Genomic DNA, 21,656 nt, shown 5'->3' with positions numbered 1-21,656 from the left:
TGTTTTCCCCATGCAGATAAAAACAGACAGCAGTGAAGCACTACACTCATTTTCTGAATCAATTACATTGGCTTCTGTGATAAAACATTGATGTTTTCACACATACAGACACACATGGTGGGCAGAAAACGCATATAGAAAGCTGACAGACGAGTGTGCTCCCAGTGTCAGCCTACTACACTCATTCTGTCCATCTCTGATGGAGCAGAGTTGGCTCTGCAGACTTCTCCAGCATCACTACAGTACAGAGCACTTGGGGAGGGGTAGAGCGGTTGGGGGCAATGCACTGTACACAAAAGCCTGCTGCACACTGTATAGGGACTGTCTACAAATCATTGTCTACAAAACTTTGCATGATTCGTTATCAGTGGCTGAGCAGATGCAGTCATTAGAACAATTGTGCAGAGAGCAGAAAGCTTTCTCTTTCCGTGCTCAGACTCCCCAAGCATTACTACAGTTCATAGCACTTGGAGAGGGGTAGAAAGGCTGGGGGTAGAGCAGCGCTTTACACAAGACCCTGCTGAACACCTAATAGGAACTGTCTACAAATCTTTGTATTATTCCATATCAGTGGCTGAGCAGATGCAGTCATTAGAACAATTGTGCAGAGAGCAGAACGTTTTTTCTCTCTGTGCCTTAGTCATTAGTCTCTCAGGCATGTTAACCCTGCTGCTTCTTCTCCCCCCCCTTCCCCGTGACTGAATCCCTTGCAGGGTCTATTGTTACGCCCCTGTATCCATTTCATAGCTTCTTTCTTTTCATAGGAGGAGGTGGAAAGTGGCTGTAACAGCCGCCTTCCTCCTCAGATGTGTTAGACAGGATGATAACTGGTGTGTGCATCACTACCCCTCCCAGAAGGCACTGCAGGAGGTTAGAGTGCTGTGATGATGATAGCACTATTCTACAAGACATAGGGTCCATTCCGAAAGTGCCCATGTCATAAAGATGCTGCAGCTTTGAATACACTTAGTGTGAGTACCTTGTGGGCTGATGGTGAAAGGCTGTCTCTTATGTGCATTCAGTGGGGAAACGCTGTCTCTCATTATATGCATTTACTGGTGAAAGGCTGTCTCTTATGTGCATTTAGTGGGGAAATGCTGTCTCTCATTACGTGTGTTTACTGGTGAAACGCTGTCTCTCATTACGTGCATTTACTATTGAAAGGCTGTCTCTCATTACATGCATTTACTGGTGAAAGGCTGTCTGTCATTACGTGCATTTACTTCATTTTTTTTATGTAACTGCATTAGCTAGTACAACTACATTACAGTTAGCCCCGCCCACATGACACCATGACCACGCCCACTCCCTTCACTTCGCGCACCACAAATTTGCCCCATGAGCCCCGCCAGCCAGCTATTGTGCCCCGTTTGAGCCCCCGCAAAAATATGAAGCTGGAGCCACTGCTGCTTTGGAGATGACCCCTGGAAGGTGTGGAGCACCATTAATTGTGCCATGGCTCTGTATATTTCTCCCAGCAGCACCATGTAAAGCTATAGTGTAGATCCCTACACCCAATCAAATTGAAAGCAAAGAAATGTAAGTGCCAGCAGATATTTTTAACAGATAGGATCTAAAAACCAGCAATTAAATTGCCAGCGCCAGAGCTCAGTGGCTGCGCAATATGGCAGACTTTTTTAGATGTTTGAAACAAACCAAAAGAGGATTACCAATGTGTGTTTCATAAAAAACAAATAAAAATGTACATTTTAGTAAAGGTTTGAGGAGGGCTCTTTTTTGTTTTACAGATTCTCTTTAAACTGTTAGTTATGTCACGTGCCCTGCCCAGTAATGTTGATACCTTGGTTCTAAACACATCACATATGAGAGGTTCTAACTTTTCTATCACTTTCTGTTCTACAGCTTGTTCCAGGTGACCTGATATAGCAAGTGGTATTAGGCTGACAACTTTATAAGAAGGTCAGCAATGGCAGACTCCATAATCCTCTCATAACATGTGCCTTGTGTTTAACTCTTTCTGAACTGGAAGGCTCTGGCCCGTTAAAGACCAGTCTTTTTTCAATTTTAGATTGTTATCACTGTGATTAGCTCACAGGGTCAGGACCAATGAAATTGGTTTCTGACCATCACATGGAGCTCAGCTGTCATTAGACAGCTGAGTGCAGCAACAAAGGAGCAGCAATAGGAGCAGGAGCATGTCAATGGGAGATTGAACTTTACGCTCTGGCAGAGAGAGGAGGCCCCAAATGGCATAGAGTAAATGATGTGCATCTGGAACTGGTTAAAGAGACACTGAAGCAAAAAATATATAATGTAATGGTTTTTTATGTGTAGTACAGCTAAGAAATAAAACATTAGGAGCAGAGACGTAAGTCTAATATTGTTTCCAGTACAGGAAGAGTTAAGAAACTCCAGCTGTTATCTATGCAAAAGAGCCATTGAGCTCCACGACTCCACGAAAGAAGAAGCGTATTATCTCAAGTGTCTGGCACTGTGTTTTGTTTTTGTTTTATTCTACAGAGGAGCGTTCAAAAGTTTACTAATCTGCTCTGTAAAATCATTTGGAATGCTGAGTAGTGTGTAAACTGCAAATATTAGAGAATGATGCAATGTTATAAAAAAAAAATTAAATAACTGAAAATAAAAATATGAGAATATTTTCTTTGCTACTAATGTTCTAATAATTATCCATACTACACAACCAATTCTTTATATCATAATTTTTTTTCCGCTTCAGTGTTTCTTTAAGGATGTAAACCAAAATAGACATCAACAACAATAATCCTCCATTACATTTTATTATAATTTTACAGGTGTAAATACAAACATATGTTTAAAATGCAAAGTATTCATACATACATACATATCTATATAAATCTTTAAAATACCTCCAAACACAGATCCTTTTTTTGTCCGTCCTGTCAGCAACAAGAATGGGTTGAAAGAAACGCAATCAGATGGAGATGTTACACCAAGAACCACAGTCACCCTATTGGCACAATACGTGCTTTGTAAGGCAGACAACTGTAAAATGATATAATCCCAAGTTAGTTACAAAGTACATAATATTTTTAGTTAACACAATTATGTATGAATGGGTTGATCACAGGGTATGAATAATTTGAAGATTCGCTCGCTGGACTATCTGATCACAGCTGATGTTGCAGAAACAATTTTGCATATACAGCTATGTGCTCACTCACATATATGTGCTCACTTACATATACAAATTTAAAAAAATTAAACATTTATTGCCATAAGAAAAGATATTGAAACAACCATGCATCCGCCTAAGAACTGTGAATGTTGTATTTACAAAATATGTTTCCATAAAAATAAGAATTGTAGGGGGACGGAGCTAGCGCACGATGCGGGAGGACACAACTTAAGAGAGCTCAGTCACACTCCTATGATCCGAGGCTATTATCCTGTTTGTAGGTGAACTTACCTGATCAATCTTTACCTTCACGAATTGCTGAATCTTTGGGGATCGTAATTATGTCAGACAATTAGGATTCAGACAAGTCTGCAGCCCAGAAGCTAGCCCGGTTCCAGTGGGCCTCCTTCTCCCAAGATGGTGCACATGCAGAGACTGAACAGGCCATGGAGGAAGAAGGAGAGGCCTCTAACAGCGATAGTGAACCGCCGGTTTTGATCCCTGCTTTTGAGGCTACTGGTGAGCTGTCTTTAACTAAAATCTACAAGAACCTTATGATGGTGATCATGGAATCTAAAACCTGCCTCACTACTAAAATTGAGGAGATAAAGGCGGAAGTGAGCTTTCTGCACCAGGACTTTGGTAAGCTTTGAGAACGTACCACTGAGGTGGAGAAAAGAGTCTCAGATCTGGAGGACCTTACAGCACCGTTCCCTATGCAGATGAAGAAACTACAAATCTCCGACACATCTACTAAGGAGAAGATTGACAATATAGAGAATCGTCTCCACCGCAATAATATCCGCCTCATAGGCCTACAGGAGCGGGCGGAGGGAGATGCCCTGAAAGCTTTCCTGGAACAGTGGGTTCGATCTACATTCCGATCGGAGGGCCTCTCAACAGCATTTGTGGTAGAGAGAGCACACTGGATCCCAGGCGGGCCCCAAAACGCCCACTCGCCCGTTCATCGCCCGACTACTGAATTTCCGAGATCGTGATACGATCCTGAGGATGGCTGGACAGAAAGGTGAATTCACTTTTGAAAACTCTAACATACAGATTTTTCCTGATTTCTCTTTGGCTCTACAGAAGAAAAGGGCTACCTTTATCGAGGTAAAGAAAAAGCTGCGGGACAAGAATGTTCCTTACTCTACGTCCTATCCTGCTTGGTTAAGTGTCGTCTATGGGGATAAGACACACTTTTTTGAGGCCCGTTCGGAAGCCATGGATTTTGTTTCCCAGGTTGTGTCTACTTAAAATATCTTACTATTATTATCTTATGATGTTTGGAGCCTTAAACACCTTGATCTGGAGAGATTTCATACAGCCATATTCGTTTGTCATCTGGAACTTTCTATGGGCAAGTACTTTCTTCTATACCAATGCTAGCAGACACTGTACTGCATAACCCTGCAATGTAATGTTCAGAAAGGTTTTAACTCACTAAAGTCATGTTTCACCGATAATCCGAGGTATTTAGGAGTTAGAGGGTGGACTGAAGCCGCATTCACCCACCCTTAGGGGAGTGATCCTCATGGAACTGCTCAAGGCTATGTTAAGATTTCTTCGTTCATGTTTTGTTCCGCCTTCACCAGTTCTATGTGAATTCTTTCTATACTGGCTGATTACTATGCAATACCTGTGCTATTACATGCAGTATGTGCTAACAGTTATTTTTTTAATGGTTCTGAGCTGGGAGGGAGCAAGGGGTGGGAAAGGGATACTTGATATGTTCTGGGGGTATAGGTATATTGCTCCAATGATTGATGGAATTTATTCTGGGGAGAATAATACTGTGACTCTGGATAATGGCTAAGATGATAAAATGTATGTCATGGAATGAAACGGAATCTAGTATTCTCATTCATTAAAAAATATGATCCTGACATTTTAATCTTGCAGGAAACGCATTTGACTGGAAGCACCTCCTCTAGGCTTCATAGACACTGGGTAAATACAAAAAAAGAGTATAAACTACAGTAGTAATATAAGAAAGAAATCACTAATCTAATGTGCATCAGCAATGGAGCAGCATAAAAAGTACTAGATGAGGAGAAAATGGAGTGCAAAAATAGTGCACACTATACTGGTACTAGTTGTTGTATTATATTGACAAATATTTTAAATAAAAAATAGTTTTACCTATTAGCCAATTTCTACATACCATGGTGTCAGTTCGTCCAGCACATTCAATAGAAAAATCCACTCCTCCATTAGTCATCTCACAAATGACCTCATGAATTGGCTTGTCATGATCTTTACTACATACACACTCGGTGGCTCCCAGCTCAATGGCTTTTGGAAATTTATGTTTATGAGTAGTGTTGGGCGAACAGTGTTCGCCACTGTTCGGGTTCTGCAGAACATCACCCTGTTCGGGTGATGTTCGAGTTCGGCCGAACACCTGACGGTGCTCGGCCAAACCGTTCGGCCATATGGCCGAACTAAGAGCGCATGGCCGAACGTTCCCCGAACGTTCGGCTAGCGCTGTGATTGGCCGAACGGGTCACGTGGTTCGGACCCGAACGCGCTCTGATTGGCCGAACTGTCACGTGGTTCGGGTAAATAAATACCCGAACCACGTCATATCTCCGCCATTTGTCTGTGGGTTTAGCTTTGGGTAGGCAGGCAGGGTAGTTCGCGCTCCAGCCACGCTAGCCAGGGTCCCCCCTGTCATTGTGTCACTGCTGGGAACAGTAGTACACCGCTTGCTCAGCCACACTATATAGCATTCTGTTTACTGCCACTCTGTGTACCTCGCTCAGCCACACTATATAGCATTCTGTTTACTGCCACTCTGTGTCTGCTGGGAATAGTAGTACACCGCTTGCTCAGCCACACTATATAGCATTCTGTTTACTGCCACTCTGTGTACCTCGCTCAGCCACACTATATAGCATTCTGTTTACTGCCACTCTGTGTCTGCTGGGAATAGTGGTACACCGCTCGCTCAGCCACACTATATAGCATTCTGTTCACTGTTCTGTGTCTGCTGGGAATAGTGGTACACCGCTCGCTCAGCCACACTATATAGCATTCTGTTTACTGTTCTGTGTCTGCTGGGAATAGTGGTACACCGCTCGCTCATCCACACTATATAGCATTCTGTTCACTGTTCTGTGTCTGCTGGGAATAGTGGTACACCGCTCGCTCAGCCACACTATATAGCATTCTGTTCACTGTTCTGTGTCTGCTGGGAATAGTGGTACACCGCTCGCTCAGCCACACTATATAGCATTCTGTTCACTGTTCTGTGTCTGCTGGGAATAGTGGTACACCGCTCGCTCAGCCACACTATATAGCATTCTGTTTACTGTTCTGTGTCTGCTGGGAATAGTGGTACACCGCTCGCTCAGCCACACTATATAGCATTCTGTTTACTGTTCTGTGTCTGCTGGGAATAGTGGTACACCGCTCGCTCAGCCACACTATATAGCATTCTGTTTACTGTTCTGTGTCTGCTGGGAACAGTAGTACACCGCTCGCTCAGCCAGAGTATATAGCATTGTGTTTACTGCCACTCTGTGTACACCGCTCAGCCAGACTATATACCATTGTTTACTGACACTCTGTGTACACCGCTCAGCCAGACTATATACCATTGTTTACTGACACTCTGTGTACACCGCTCAGCCAGACTATATACCATTGTTTACTGACACTCTGTGTACACCGCTCAGCCAGACTATATACCATTGTTTACTGCCACTCTGATTCTGCTGGGAACAGTAGTACACCGCTCGCTCAGCCAGACTATATACCATTGTTTACTGACACTATATAGCAGACTATATAGCATTGTGTGTACACCGCTCAGCCAGACTATATACCATTGTTTACTGACACTCTGTGTACACCGCTCAGCCAGACTATATACCATTGTTTACTGCCACTCTGATTCTGCTGGGAACAGTAGTACACCGCTCGCTCAGCCAGACTATATACCATTGTTTACTGACACTCTGTGTACACCGCTCAGCCAGACTATATACCATTGTTTACTGCCACTCTGATTCTGCTGGGAACAGTAGTACACCGCTCGCTCAGCCAGACTATATAGCATTGTGTTTACTGCCACTCTGTGTACACCGCTCAGCCACACTATATAGCATTGCGTACTCTGCCAGTCAGTGTGTATATTGCTGGGATCAGTAATACTCCACTCACCGTCAACCACTATATGAGCTCAACATGAGTTCCCCAGAGACCTCCGCTGTGAGCAGCACTCCCAACAACAGCAACAGCCAACGCCCCACGCAAGCTATAACATCCACCCCAGCAGCCAGTGGTCAGCAGCAGCCCTCCCCGGAGGAGAACGTTGTGTCCATCAGTCCGTCGCCAGAGCGATTAATGAGGGCTGCCATTGAGGAGATGATGGGGCCTGATGTGGAGGAGGAGGTCTGGCTCAGGCCAGCATCCCAAGTTAATGTTGAGGACGATGAGGGGTCTGTGTCTGGGGATGTTGGGGTGGCAGAGGTGGTGGGTGGGTCAGACTCAGGAGAAGAGTTGTATGATGAGGATGATGATCGGGACCATCTGTATGTGCCTCAGAGTCCGACCCCGGAAAACATGTTGTATCGTGTGTTTAGGTACTAAAATCTGCGTTCCCTCCCAGTAGTGTTGGGCGAACAGTGTTTGCCACTGTTCGGGTTCTGCAGAACATCACCCTGTTCGGGGTGACTATATAGCAGACTATATAGCATTGTGTTTAATGCCACTCTGTGTACACGGCTCAGCCACACTATATAGCATTGTGTTTACTTCCACTCTGTGTCTGCTGGGAACAGTAGTACACCGCTCACCCGCCACTGTATAGCATTGTGCTCTGTGTCACTGCTGACAATAGTGGTACACCGCTCACCCACCACTGTATAGCATTTCTGTACTGCCACTGTACTGCTGCCAGTCAGCGTGTACTTTAAGGATAAGTGAAATGAGGAAGAAATCCGGTGAAAGAGGGAGGGGCAAGGGAAGAGGTGTTTCCCCTGACGGTTCACGTACAGGCCACAGGGGAGCACCCAAGAAAACCCACTCAATACTGCCCATGTTGTCCAGGACAACAACCCTCACAGATCCAAAAGAACAGGACCAGATAATTACTTGGATGACCTCTCAAGCGTCCAGCAGTGGGTTAAGCAGCACCAGCACATCACGCACGAGGTCCGAGTCCTCAGCCAGTTAAAGTCTGGGCTTTCTTTGAAGACTGCACTGAGGATGTTACCATGGCGATTTGCAAGGTGTGCAAGACCCGCCTGAGCAGGGGGAAAAGTATTAACAACCTCTCCACCACCAGCATGAGCCGCCACATTCTATCCAAACATCCCACTCTGTGGGCAAACGCGGCAGGACAGGGTACCACCAGCAACACTGCCTCCCTTGGGTTCACCAGACTCACCACCAGACCCGCCTCAGCAGCAGCAGTAGCCCAGCCATTGCGTGGTTCACAACATTCACAAACATCAGACGATGCTGACACTGTCACTTTCCGGACTAGTGCTCTTGAGGTCTCCCAGTGTTCATCAAACACAACAACCAACAGCCCTTCGGTGTGCAGCGCTACGGTTGAGTTGTCTGTCTCTGAGATGTTTGAGCACAAGAGGAAATTGCCAGCAAATGACCCCCGGGCCGTGGCAGTAACAGCCAGCCAGCATAGCCAAGCTTCTGGCCTGCGAAATGCTGCCATATCGAGTGGTGGAGACAAACAGCTTCAAGGGCATGATGTCAGTGGCCATCCCACGTTACGTGGTTCCCAGCCGCTACCACTTTGCGCGCTCTGCAGTGCCTGAGTTGCATGAGCACGTGGTCAGCTAAATAACCCGAAGCTTGAAGAATGCCGTTGCCTGCAAGGTTCACCTCACCACTGACACCTGGACGAGTGCGTTCGGCCAGGGTCGATACATCTCCCTTACCGCGCACTGGGTGAACCTTGTGGAGCCTGGCAGCGATTCCTCACCTGCTACGGCGCCGGTGTTGCCCACGCCGCAAACAGCTGGATAACAACAGCAGCACCTACCTCTCTGACTCCTTCTCCTCCAACGCATCTCAAAGCTGTACCTCATCCGGAAATGCTAACCCAGCACCAGCAGCAGTAGGATCGTGGAAGCAGTGCAGCACAGCTGTTGGCATGCGTCAGCAAGCGTTGCTGAAGCTGATCTGCCTTGGGGATAAGCAGCACACAGGGGAGGAAATTTGGAGGGGAATAAAGGAACAGACGGATTTGTGGCTGGCACCGCTGGACCTGAAACCGGGCATGAAGCTAGACACCTGGCACGAACTGGCAATGTACGCAATAGAGGTGCTGGCTTGCCCGGCAGCCAGCGTTATGTCGGAACGCTGTTTCAGTGCTGCCGGAGGCATCATCACAGATCGGCGTATCCGCCTCTCCACAGAAAATGCAGACCGTCTGACTCAAATTAAAATGAATCAATCCTGGATTGGAAACGACTACGCAACACTCCTGGACCCCAACCAAGTAACATGACCGATGAACATCTGGGATGGTTTAGCGTTTCCGGTCCCTGTTTATTGAACCTCTCATCTGTATTACATTTATGACTGCATGGCGGCAAAAAGCATTGCTGCTATATCCGCACGCTTTTTGTCCTCATGCAAGGCCTGGGTTGTTGTGTCTCACAAAGCGTGGCCTTCTCCTCCTGCGCCTCCTCCTGTTCCATCACGTGTGCTGCTGCTGCTGCTGCTGGGTTACCGTTGCCGGTCCCTGTTTATGGAACCTCTTATCTTTATTACATTTATGACTACATGGCGGTACAAAGCATGCTATCCGCACGCTTTTTGTCCTCATGCAAGGCCTGGGTTGTTGTGTCTCACAAAGCGTGGCCTTCTCCTCCTGCGCCTCCTCCTGTTCCATCACGTGTGCTGCTGCTGCTGCTGCTGCTGGGTTAGCGTTGCCGCGTGGTCCCTGTTTATTGAACCTCTTATCTTTATTACATTTATGACTACATGGCGGTACAAAGCATGCTATCCGCACGCTTTTTGTCCTCATGCAAGGCCTGGGTTGTTGTGTCTCACAAAGCGTGGCCTTCTCCTCCTGCGCCTCCTCCTGTTCCATCACGTGTGCTGCTGCTGGGTTAGCGTTGCCGCGTGGTCCCTGTTTATTGAACCACTTATCTTTATTACATTTATGACTGCATGGTGGTACAAAGCATGCTATCCGCACGCTTCTTGTCCTCATGCAAGGCCTGGGTTGTTGTGTCTCAAAGCGTGGCCTTCTCCTCCTGCGCCACCCTCCTCCTGTTCCATCACGTGTGCTGCTGCTGGATTAGCATTACCGGTCCCTTTTCCTGGAACCTCTTATATGTATTACATTTATGACTGCATGCCGACAAAAAGCATATTACCTGTGCAAAGAAAACAGACATTTCCCGCATTTAAAAGACAGTTTTCCCTTTGAAACTTTAAAATCGATTTTCTCAAAAACTATAAGCTCTTTTTGCTAAATTTTTTTTCCTCTTGTACCCACTCCCAAGGTGCACATACCCTGTAAATTTGGGGTATGTAGCATGTAAGGAGGCTTTACAAACCACAAAAGTTCGGGTCCCCATTGACTTCCATTATGTTCGGAGTTCGGGTCGAACACCCGAACATCGCGGCCATGTTCGGCCTGTTCGGCCCGAACCCGAACATCTAGATGTTCGCCCAACACTATTTATGAGTTCCAACTCCAATAATGCGAGATGCTCCAGCATGTTTACATCCAACTATGGCTGAGAAACCAACACCTCCCAAGCCAAGCACAGCACATGTAGAGCCTGGTGTCACCTATGGGAAACAGGAAGACAAGTGGTTATTTAAATAAACAATTATTTTGTGTTGATTATTTCCTTGAAAAATGTTTTCTGACCGCTCTGCATTGGTAATGCTGTATTGCTATAAAAAGGAACTCTACTTGATACATTTAGGTAGTGAACACAATTTTATGTAGCTTACGTCTAATAACATATAATAACTGTGCCATTTTGTAAGTTTATAAAGACAATAAGGCCATCTATATGTGTTGGCGGAGCCTTTCTTTGTTGAAAAAGGTCGTGGACCAAATTATATCAGATGGTTTGTATTTTGTTTTGCCATTGCTTGTTCTGGATAAAGAAAAGTTTCAGTATGATAAATATGAATTGTGTAAAAAACGTACATTGTTGTGAATCTCTTTCTGGGGCTCTCCATTCGTCCACTAGCCCATTCGTCCACTAAGTGGACAAATTAAAAACCTCCTGATTCTCAATGGACCAATAAGAACCAGAAGCAATCTATTGGGTCCACCTTAGTAGAAGAATGAGGATCCACAGCGGGAGCCCCACTCATGCTTTTGCCAAAGTTCCAGTGAAGAAGATGGCATCAGAGGCAGTCATGGTGGGTCCCGCGGGTGGCACAGAGTGATACGAAACTGCAGAGCCTGACATGCTGTGGCAGAAATCAAGTAAGTGTTTGGGAGCCTGCTGGCTCTAGCGATGGATGGCATGGGGCCAGTGATGGGCGTGTGTGTATCTTCCAGGGGAGCGAGACATCAATGCTGTGGTGCTCGCTCAGGACAGCTGGCACATACACCCTATCAATCAGAATTGTTCTGGGTAAAGGAGCATCACATGGGTAAAAGTTAATATTCACCTGAGCTATGCATATATATATATATATATATAGTCATGGTGCTAGTGAGAAGTGCCCAGAGGCTGCAGATTAGAAGTCTCCCTTCTCAGTTCCCATGTGTCCATCTTTGCCCCTGAATTATTGTACATACATCCGGTTGCACGCTGCTCCCATCCGCTGGTGTAGAAATAGCCGCACATAGAGAGGCTTCAACTGGCTTTCATATAGAGAGGCTTCAACAGGCTTCGGCAAGCCATTTACCAATCATGTGGGAGGTTCTGCCACAGGCCTACCAATCACGGCTGCCCACTGCTCCTTTTCTTAACTGGAACTGATGGTCTCAGGGGCCGGACCATGGCTTCGTGATTGGGGCCAATCACTGCACTCGCTCAGTAGCAGTGACATCTGCTACTGAGCGAGTGCAGCGATTGGCCCCAATGACGAAGCCATGGTCCGGCCCCTGAGACCATCAGTTCCAGTTAAGAAAGGGGGCAGTTTGTGGCCTGGATTGGCAGGTCTGGGGCAGCGCCTCTCACCTGTTTGGTGGATGGCTTCCCAAAGCTTGTTGAAGCTGCTCTATGTGCGGCTACTTCTGCACCAGCTGATGGGAGTGGTGTGCACCTGTATATACAATACTTTAGGGGCAAAAATGGACACAGGGAAACCGAGGAGGACACAGGAGGACAGAGGAGGATACGGGGCAGAGAAGGACACAGGGGGACAGAGGAGAAAAGAAGAGGGTAGAGGAGGAAACATGCGAAAAGAGGACACAGGGGGGTAAAAGAGGACACAGGGGGCAAAGGAGGACACAGGGAGACAAAGGAGGACACTGGGGGGCACAGCTACATGCAAGGCTCAAGGGGGAACATAATAATTGGGGGAAAATGTCCTTGAGAGATGCCTTTGCACCATGGAGGCACCAGGTTTAGTATATTTTTTTCCTGTTATTTGTCCTAGGTGCGTCTTACAGTCCAGAGAGTGACTGGTTTCTTGGTTCTATGCAAGTATTCCATATGGCATTATTTATTTTTACCAGATGTCATTTTTACCTTTTAGTAGCCAGCATGGTTACTATGCTCCATAGTGCTTTTGCTGTTATTTTATGTCATGACCTACTACTCTTGATAGGCAATTGGTACTGTTTGACACAAAATGGTAACATTTAGATTATCGTCAAGGATTGCTTCAAGCCTCTATTTGGAAGCAGGAAAAGATAAGATAGCGGGTGCTGGGGCTGCCTGCTATGTAAACTGTGGCTATGTATAGTGAACAGGTGCGACTGATATTAATGTGGAAGAATATGGGGGTTAGGGTTAGGTTTTTATGTGAAAATAGGTTTAGCTGGAGGAAAATATCAGTATAATCAGAAATTGCACTGCAAAATAGTAGAATATCAGTAAATGTATGCTACTAGCTACTAATTAGGACGCCTTTTTGTAAGTATGCTACTATTTAGCTGGATGGGAGGTATGTTAAAGTATTGATACAGTGTATAATATGTACTTCTATGTGTAACTAAAGAAGTATGACCTTAGAACCCCATTTAATAAAAAAAAAAATGTAGACACATATTGTGCATAGAAATAAATAAAAAATGAACAACAACAAATGATGCTTCTAGTTGTGTACACATGCTGAGGATGAGTAAGCAGTTAGATGCATCTTTTGTGCTTGCCATGTGCAGTAATTCAATGCCTCATCTGTAGCTGAATGACCAGTGTTGCTTGCGAATTTTCACTAAAATCATTTTTTCGCATCAAAAGTGCTATTTTCGATTTTGAGAAAAAATTCTCGAAAATAACTTGTATTTTAGCGTCTTTCGCTAAAAAAATGATATTTTTATCATGAAAAATCAATATTTGTACCGCAAAAACACGGATAGACAATATTTTTACCGGAAAAATGAGAAAAATCTATATTTTTACCGGGAAAATTTGCAAAAAGCACGGGAAATGCAAAAATTCACAAAACTTATTTTTGATGCCATTTTTGCTCAGAAATAAAATGTAACATTAGTTACATTATTTAATGCAAAAAGAATATTGGCATTTAATAAAGTAAACTTATCATTCATACAAGTTGAAATAAAATACATAGTAAATGATTATAGGAATATAGAAAATTAACAGCATTATTATGACCTTAGCAGTGTTGATAGCTGTACCATATCCAGTAGCAAATCCACAGCCTATGAGGCTAACCTCGGCAGGGGCTCGAGAATCCACTTTCACAAGGCAAATATCAGCCACAACAGTGTATTCAGTAAAGGTGCTTGTACATGCTAAGTTGTAAATTAGTTTGCCTTTACAAGAAAATCGACTGGTTCCATCTGCCATTAGGCCTGTTCCGAGTATCATGCTGTAAGAAAAAATCATGTCAGAATTCAAATTAGACTAGTGTTTAACCACTTCCCTAACCTGGTCGTTTTCCCAGTTCAGCTCAGCTCTGATTACTTTGGCAATAATTTTATCAATAATTATCCCTGTTGTACAGAGGAGAGTGCAGTGACTTATGTTTACGTCATGGGGCAGGAAGTGGTTAAAAATAGATTTGAGGGGTTTGCTGTCATTCCGTTTCAACTCCGTTTCAACTTTTTTTTTTACCAGCTCAGAGATAAATATACAGTGTTATCTCTGATGTACAGAGGAGATTGCAGTGACTTATTTTTATGTCATGTGGCAAGAAGTGGTTAAAAAAAGGTTCTGCTGAGAATTTAACTGTGAGTTCTGGTTAATACTGGATTGAAGGAGTCTTAAAATCACATAATATCAATCCTCAGGTCTCTGCATTGCAAGCAATTTTCTGTGAAACAGAAGGAGTTCTATTCAATTGCTTTAAGCAAGTTCTAAAATCTGGCAAATTGTCTTTTTTACCCAGCAGGGCAGTAAAAACTCACTTGGATGATATTATCGCCAAGCGAGTTCTTCTCTACCTATGCAATTGTCCGTTTCATGCCTCTTTGAAGCAATTTTTTTTTTACCTGGGGCAGGTCAAAAGTATCCATCACTCTCATTGTCTCACTTCCTAACTGGCCATCTTGCAGATTTCAGGATGTGAGACTTATGTCCTGCATTAAGAGCAGCTGACGTGTGCATGTGAGCGCACTTGTATAATGAATGCGGTTTAAACAGTATAACAGAGGTGCAGTGAGTAGAGTAAAGTGTTTAAAAGCTATTCCTCGTGGTCCTTCTGTTGTGCTCACAGTCAGCAGCTGTGCCCATTCAAAAGCTGCATGCATAGCCCCAAGCCGCATACCTTCTGATCGTGCTCCTGTGAAGCATTCTGCGCTTGCTCTGTTTGTAAAAACAGCAACTGTGCATGCGCCAAATGCTCCCAGCCAGGTACAAGAGAGCAATCAAGGAGGCGCATAGGCAGGGCCGCACATGTATATTAGCCCATGACTGGTTCAGTCTAACAGCTTTCAGGGCACTACTATTGCTGCTGCTGAATGGAGCACAGTGGAATGACTGCAAGGGAACAAAAGGACTGCAGGTGGCTGGAAGAAGCTCCAGCCAGGGCCGGGCCGAGGCATAGGCTGGAGAGGCTCCAGCCTCAGGGCGCAGTGTAGGAGGGGGCGCACAATTCATTCAGCTGTCATTCCTAATTGCGTTTGAAGCAGAAAGAAATAAGAAAAGGAGATACATGGAAGTGACTACAAGCCAGATAACTAGAGATTAAGGTGTTGGGGGCCGTGGGGTGCCTCTTAGTCTAATAGCAATCAGTGTGTGGCGGCTGGGGTGGAGGGATGGAGGGGCGCACATTGGTGTCTCAGCCTTGGGTGCTGGAGGACCTTGTCCCGGCTCTGGCTCCAGCTAAGTTGAAATGGGCACTTTCATTTCACTTTAGATACCCTTTTTTAACATATTAACTTCTATATATAAACACTATAGGACTATAGAAAGAACACAAAATGGCGTTAAAGCAAAGTTTTAGATTTAGAAAGATTCATGTGCAGATTCTGTGCACAGCTTCACTTAATCATCCTTCTTTGCAGTTCTGGTTTGGTAAAATAGCCATGAGATGTTTACAAGTTTACAAGTTAAGAAAAATAAATATTCTTACTCATTCTTCTCACAAAAATGAACCATGCTCTAAGGGGCCAGTGGGTCTGACCAGTCTGCAACTTTGCTTCCATCCCAAGTGACCACTAAAATTCCTTGTGTATCTAACAAACGTCTTCCACAGGAGTACTAGGAAATGGCACTGAGATTAATCCATATGCATAGCAGGGGTAATAAAAAAACATTGCGCTAACGCAGAACATACATTGATGGTGCAGACACCGGCGGGGCGTAACTGCAAATCACGGGGGCCTCCAGCAAAACTTTGACAGGCCCCCCCAATATTCACACCCTTTCCCTTGCCTAGCAGTGGTGACCCTCACAGCCAGGGAGAACATCTTCCAAGAGTCATGATACAAGTGTGGACATAGTTATCTTCTCACCGATGAAAAGTGTAGCCACAAAAACACCTGATCTGACGGATGGACCCCTATATAGGAGGGAATGAAGTAGTATTTGGGACTCCCTTACAGATCTGTGCCCCCCTGTGGTCGCAGGGCCTGCTCCTCTGTAGTTGCACCCTGTCCAGGCACAATGAAGGACACTAATACACCATAATCTGTTGGTGCAAGGTGGTGGCAATCCAGGGTAAAGTGCAAATAAGTTCAGTGGGTGGAGGGCTTGTGCAGATGTAATTTTATTGTGTGTGCATATATATTGTAGAGGTAGAATTGTTTGTACTGCAAGTGGTGTGAGGGACTGAGGTCTATGGAAAGTGGAGGGGTTAAATACATGGCACGTGTGTCCCGTGTCTGCATGGGTTTGCTCTGGACACTCCGATTTCTTCCCACATCCCAAAAACATACAGATAAGTTAATTGGCTTCACCCCAAATTGGCCCTAGACTATGATACATACACTACATGATATAGACATACGACTATGGTAGGGATTCGATTGTGAGCCCCTCTGAGGAACAGTTAAGTGACAAGTGTTAAAGGAAAATAAACTTACTCATGAGACACTCTTCATTCAGTTGCCAAAATGTTAGAAATCTTTATTCACTCAGCTGAGGACCCTTTTATATACCAGCTTTTTATCAGAGCAGAAACAGGCTAGCTGCAGCCTGGCTAGTCACAAAAGGGTGGAGACTTCCTTCACCTGCTGATCTTTATACCCCAGTTAACATGCTAATATATTCCTCCCTCCAAACAGTCTGTAATCCCATAAGTCCAATGAGCAATGTCCAATTTCTTCTTTTGGGTGGATCTTGTCCTCCTCTGTGTCCTTCATAAATGCTTAGAAAGTCAACAGGAAAGTGAAATATTCTGACATCAGTTCCTTGTTCCATTCTTCTCAAAGTCATATTCACCTCCAGGAAACTAGTTTAGACTGCCCTCCCCAGCATCCTGCCTCAGGGGCCTGGTACAGAGTAACACTGAGGGGGGGAAGAGGGGAGGGAAGGTGCTGTGGAAAAACATGAGACTGCGCACAGTGAATAGTTCAGGAAGAATATATAACATGTATTCAGTGTTATCGTGATAACTCCCTGGTTAACTTAAAGTGTCACTCCAACACAATAATCTAATCTTGTGCATGTGGTCTATATAGCCACATAGGTTACACAGGATATACAGGATATACAGGATATATATAAAAATTAACAGATTAATTATAAAATTCTTTCCACATTTCCCTCCTGTTTATAATTAATACTGTGGGTTGTGGCTTGATTATATATGAATATAAAAAGAAATATTTACATTCACATTTCTGTGCTTATGCTTACTTAAACCTCAGGTATCTGCAAATGTGTCTCCACTACAGGGGTTAGAAATTCAAGCAAACACAGCCTTCTATTCCCCTTTACTGCAAATGGGTATGCACTACAGCAAGTCAGGGCATAGAAGTGAAATGATCAAAAACAAAAATCAGGCTCTGGCCGTGAGCTGGAGTTATTGCCTCACACGTTGGCCTGGCCATCTCCCTCCAGCATTCCATCATAATCTCTTCCCAAATCACCGTATGCTTCTTCATCATGCTGTGCTAAGGCTGCATACATAGTAATACTCATATGCTTATCTATCAACCTTGCAAAAAATGTTCTCAGCATTGGAAAAATACAGCAGGCTAGTAGGAACAGAACCATAAGAACAGTTAGGAATGCGATACCAAAACTCTGAAAAAATGAAGTCCAGCTTCCAAACCAGTTCTGTAACCAGTCTGTTATTGGGTTTGAAACACCTGAGTTTCGTTTCAGCTCTTCAGATAGGTCTTTTAACTGCTGAAGAGCCACTGTCACTTTTCCATCAGGGGACGTATTATCTGGAATGTAGGTACAACATTGTTCCCCAAAAAATTCACATACACCCCCTTTCTCTGCCAACAGCATATCTAATGCAATTCTATTCTGCAATGCTGTTAATGATGTTGCTTTCAGTTGCTCTGCCAAACCTTCGATAGCATCTCTAGTATAATTAACAAATCTCTGCTGATTGTAGTAAATGTAATTAATCCAATCCACATTTTCGTTAACTGTTGGCCATAAGAAAATGGACTCAAAACCCTGCAGCAATTTGGTTCCTAGCCTTGAACTCGTCTGGCACCCCTCTGGGGACCCCTATCGCATCAATATATACATATGGGTCCAAACTCCCTTTTGGTGCCTCCCTTTTACTCCGGTGTACCTTTTTATCCACCAAAATTTTAAAGGATTCATAGGGCAATATAGTGACATGTTCTATCATCCAGACAGGGGCACACAACCCTTTCCATTCTGGTGGCAATGATGATTCTGCTTTGTTGGGTTCACAAGTCCACCAAGTATCTTCTAACTGCCATTTTGTTCCTAGGCTCAACCCTTTATCATCGGTTATCTCCATTATTTCTCCACAATACTTGATCATTGGATGGTTACTGGGGGCAGATCTATTATAGCACGTAAGATTGCTGGCTGTAGCAAATGCACGCTGCGGCGTGCCTGGTACCTTCATACAGACTCTCTCTGTGGTACAGTTCCGTGGTTGATTCACACTTATCATACTTTGTTTCATACATTCTAATTCAGACCCACTCGCCACTACTGATACCAGAGCAATCTGCGGTCTAGCCGCTGCACACACAATACAGTCAGACACATTCACTCGGTACATTCACTCGGTTTGCAGTAAAAATTGCCAAAGTAATCCAAAAATTAAAAATTCCACCGGTCACTAAAACTTTATCACTAGTCACGTTCATCTTGTTAATACTGTCCGGTGGGGATGGGTCAGTAATCTCTTTGTCTATCCTGTCATTGCTGTTCAATGGAAGTCGTATTGTCATTGTCATTCCAGGGCTCTTCTTCTTCTTCTTCTTCTTTAAAAATGCTATGGCTCTAACCCAACTTCCCCTATGTAGCCTTTTTAGGTATCTGTTCCCCCTTTTTTATCTCCTTTTCACCATGGTTCAAGATAAAGAACTACACCTGTGCCTTAGGAAGAATCCTCTAATATCTTCCCACAGCCTTTGAGATCGTGGTCGCACTGAGGCTCAAGCAAATGTTCCCGTCACCTCAGGATCTCAAATTTCCGCCCCTCTTTACCCCGTGGTGCTAACTATCAAGAACAGATTGTATCTGGCTACTTGTTTTAAAAGGAAATGACCGCTAAGCATTCTTCTTGAGCAAGATTCAAACAACATTTCTTTTTGTTTCAAAAGCCACCGAAGCTTCGTGTGAGTGTTCGTAGCAAGCTGTGGCTCTGGATCTTTTAATCAATCTGGATTCGGAAGGCCCATGTGCGCCCTCTTGCAATGGCTTAAATGTTCCCATGTGGTTTTATTCTAATTTAGCCACTATCCCTCCTGTTGACACATGTAAGACTCATGTGTCATCACCACAAATAAATTGGACAAAATCAGTCAAAAGAAGGTTAGTAGGTCAGCAGTGTACAGAGCGACCTGTAGGTAAAGTCGTAGGCTGCAAGTCAGCAGAGGGAGTTGTAGTTGCATATGTTAGGACTGCCAAGTCGTTGCCACGGGAGATTGTGAGGGGACTGGGATGTTGCACACATGTGAATGGCCAGTGTTGTGGGAGCCCGGAGAACATCCATGGTCTGTGGGACAGGTGGGCTCCTCAGTTGCTGACACCTAACCCTGCGGACGCCACTAAGCCGCAAACGTATGCATGATGGGAAAGCGTACACAGTGTTCGTGAAAACAATGGGGGACGAAATCCCATATAACAGGGTAAATAATAAACACACAGCTTGAGCAAAGACGCAGAAAGAAGCTTATCTATTCCACGATGTTCTTCAGCTCACTACTGTAAGACCAGGACAATCATTGGTGTATTCCCTCCTATGCACATAGAACTGATCCACAAAGATTTATTAATTGCCTTGCGGACAAGTCACTGCGCGCAGATGCGGACGGGAGAAACATCCTCTGGTCAATAAACAACACAGAAAACAAAAGTACAGGGGCCAGGGTGGTGCAGCTTTTTTGGACAATGAAGACGTAAATGCCCAAGCAAACTGGCTGTGCAGCATAGGCGGGGGGGGGGGGGGATGGATGGATGGAGCTGGTGGGATGGGGTGGGGCTGGTGGGGGGTGGGGCTGTGGGGTGGGGCTGGTGGGGGTGGGCTCTTGGCAGAGAACTACGATCATGCATCCCTCTCTGCAGTCCGCCATTAGACAAGGCATTGTGGTCAAAATATCTCTATCAAAGTCATTTTTTTTTACTGAACTTCTTCTAACATATCCATGAATTATAAAAATTTTAATTAGGTGTCAATCAAAACAGTCAATCAGTCGATGACAATGACCCACATACTACAGCAATACAGCAATCAATTGTTCCCAGAAACAAAAACAGAAATCATCATATTTTACTCTTATAATTGAAAGTAATATTTGCGGGGTTTCTCTTTTTCTTTTTTTTTTTTTTTATTTATCCCGCACTCTGGGTTTCACAAAATATATACATTAACTTCTTGCAAACAAACCTTTCATCTTGCTGCATGCATTCTCTCAAATCACTCCGTTCTGCTCCAACACACATACACACATCTAGGCTGGGACTAGTAGTCCATGAAGCCTCTTGCCCCCTCCTCAGAAATAGGGGCGTAACCCATACCTTCACACAAATCTCAGACAGAAACTCCACTCGAATTTCACAAAATTTAACAGTACAAACACATTTCAAATAACCGACATTCACAGACAATTGCAGACAGTATAAATGCTTTTAAACCTCCAAACTTCAGACAAAAACATCAGACAAACAGAATATAAAACTTCTACAGACATTTGTATACTGTACATGCTACACAAACAACAAACAAACAGACAAACAGCAGCTCATAACTTGTGGATTTCTCCTGTAGCCCCCCTCCTCCTCCCCCTCTGCTGGAAACTTCCCCTAGGAGCTCTGGTGATTTAGATTACAGAGCTCAGAATTCCCAGCTTCACATCTTACACACCACAACGTAACATTCTATGTTCATCAATAAATTCACTTTCTCATTTGCCTTCAACTAGGGCACAAATTAGTACCCTAAACCACACTCTGTCACTGTGGACCTTGAGCTCTCTGGGGACACTGTCGGACCAGGTGACCTTTCAACCCACATTCAAAACATGCTCCGCGTTCTCTGCGACCTTCATAGTCCTTAAATCTGCGCTTTTGTGAGCGCGTGTGGCTGTTACCATCATTCACACAACAATTACTTTCATCCTTGTTGCCATCAGAAACATATGCAGCAACTTTCTTCCCTTTCTTTCCTTGTCTCTTAATCACACATACAGGGTGCCGGGTGCTTTCTAGAAAATCACTCGGTCCGCAGATTCTATGATCCACAACATATTGTGTGACACACTTGTATATCCCTTCAGTCAAAACCTCACGTACAGCAATCTTAAACCGTTCATAAGGTGAATCTGTTGTTTCAACAGCAG

General features: G+C 44.4%; 1 pseudogene; it reads right to left on the bottom strand.

Moving 5' to 3' along the window:
- The window catches only part of LOC137504109 (NADP-dependent alcohol dehydrogenase-like), a 67,318-nt pseudogene that overhangs the window by 23,598 nt on the left and 22,064 nt on the right, over window positions 1–21,656 (bottom strand).

This window comes from Hyperolius riggenbachi, chromosome 1, assembly GCF_040937935.1.
Source record: "Hyperolius riggenbachi isolate aHypRig1 chromosome 1, aHypRig1.pri, whole genome shotgun sequence".
NCBI lineage: Eukaryota > Metazoa > Chordata > Amphibia > Anura > Hyperoliidae > Hyperolius > Hyperolius riggenbachi.
Note: the sequence above shows the minus strand (reverse complement) of the source record. Positions and strands in the feature narration are given on the sequence as shown.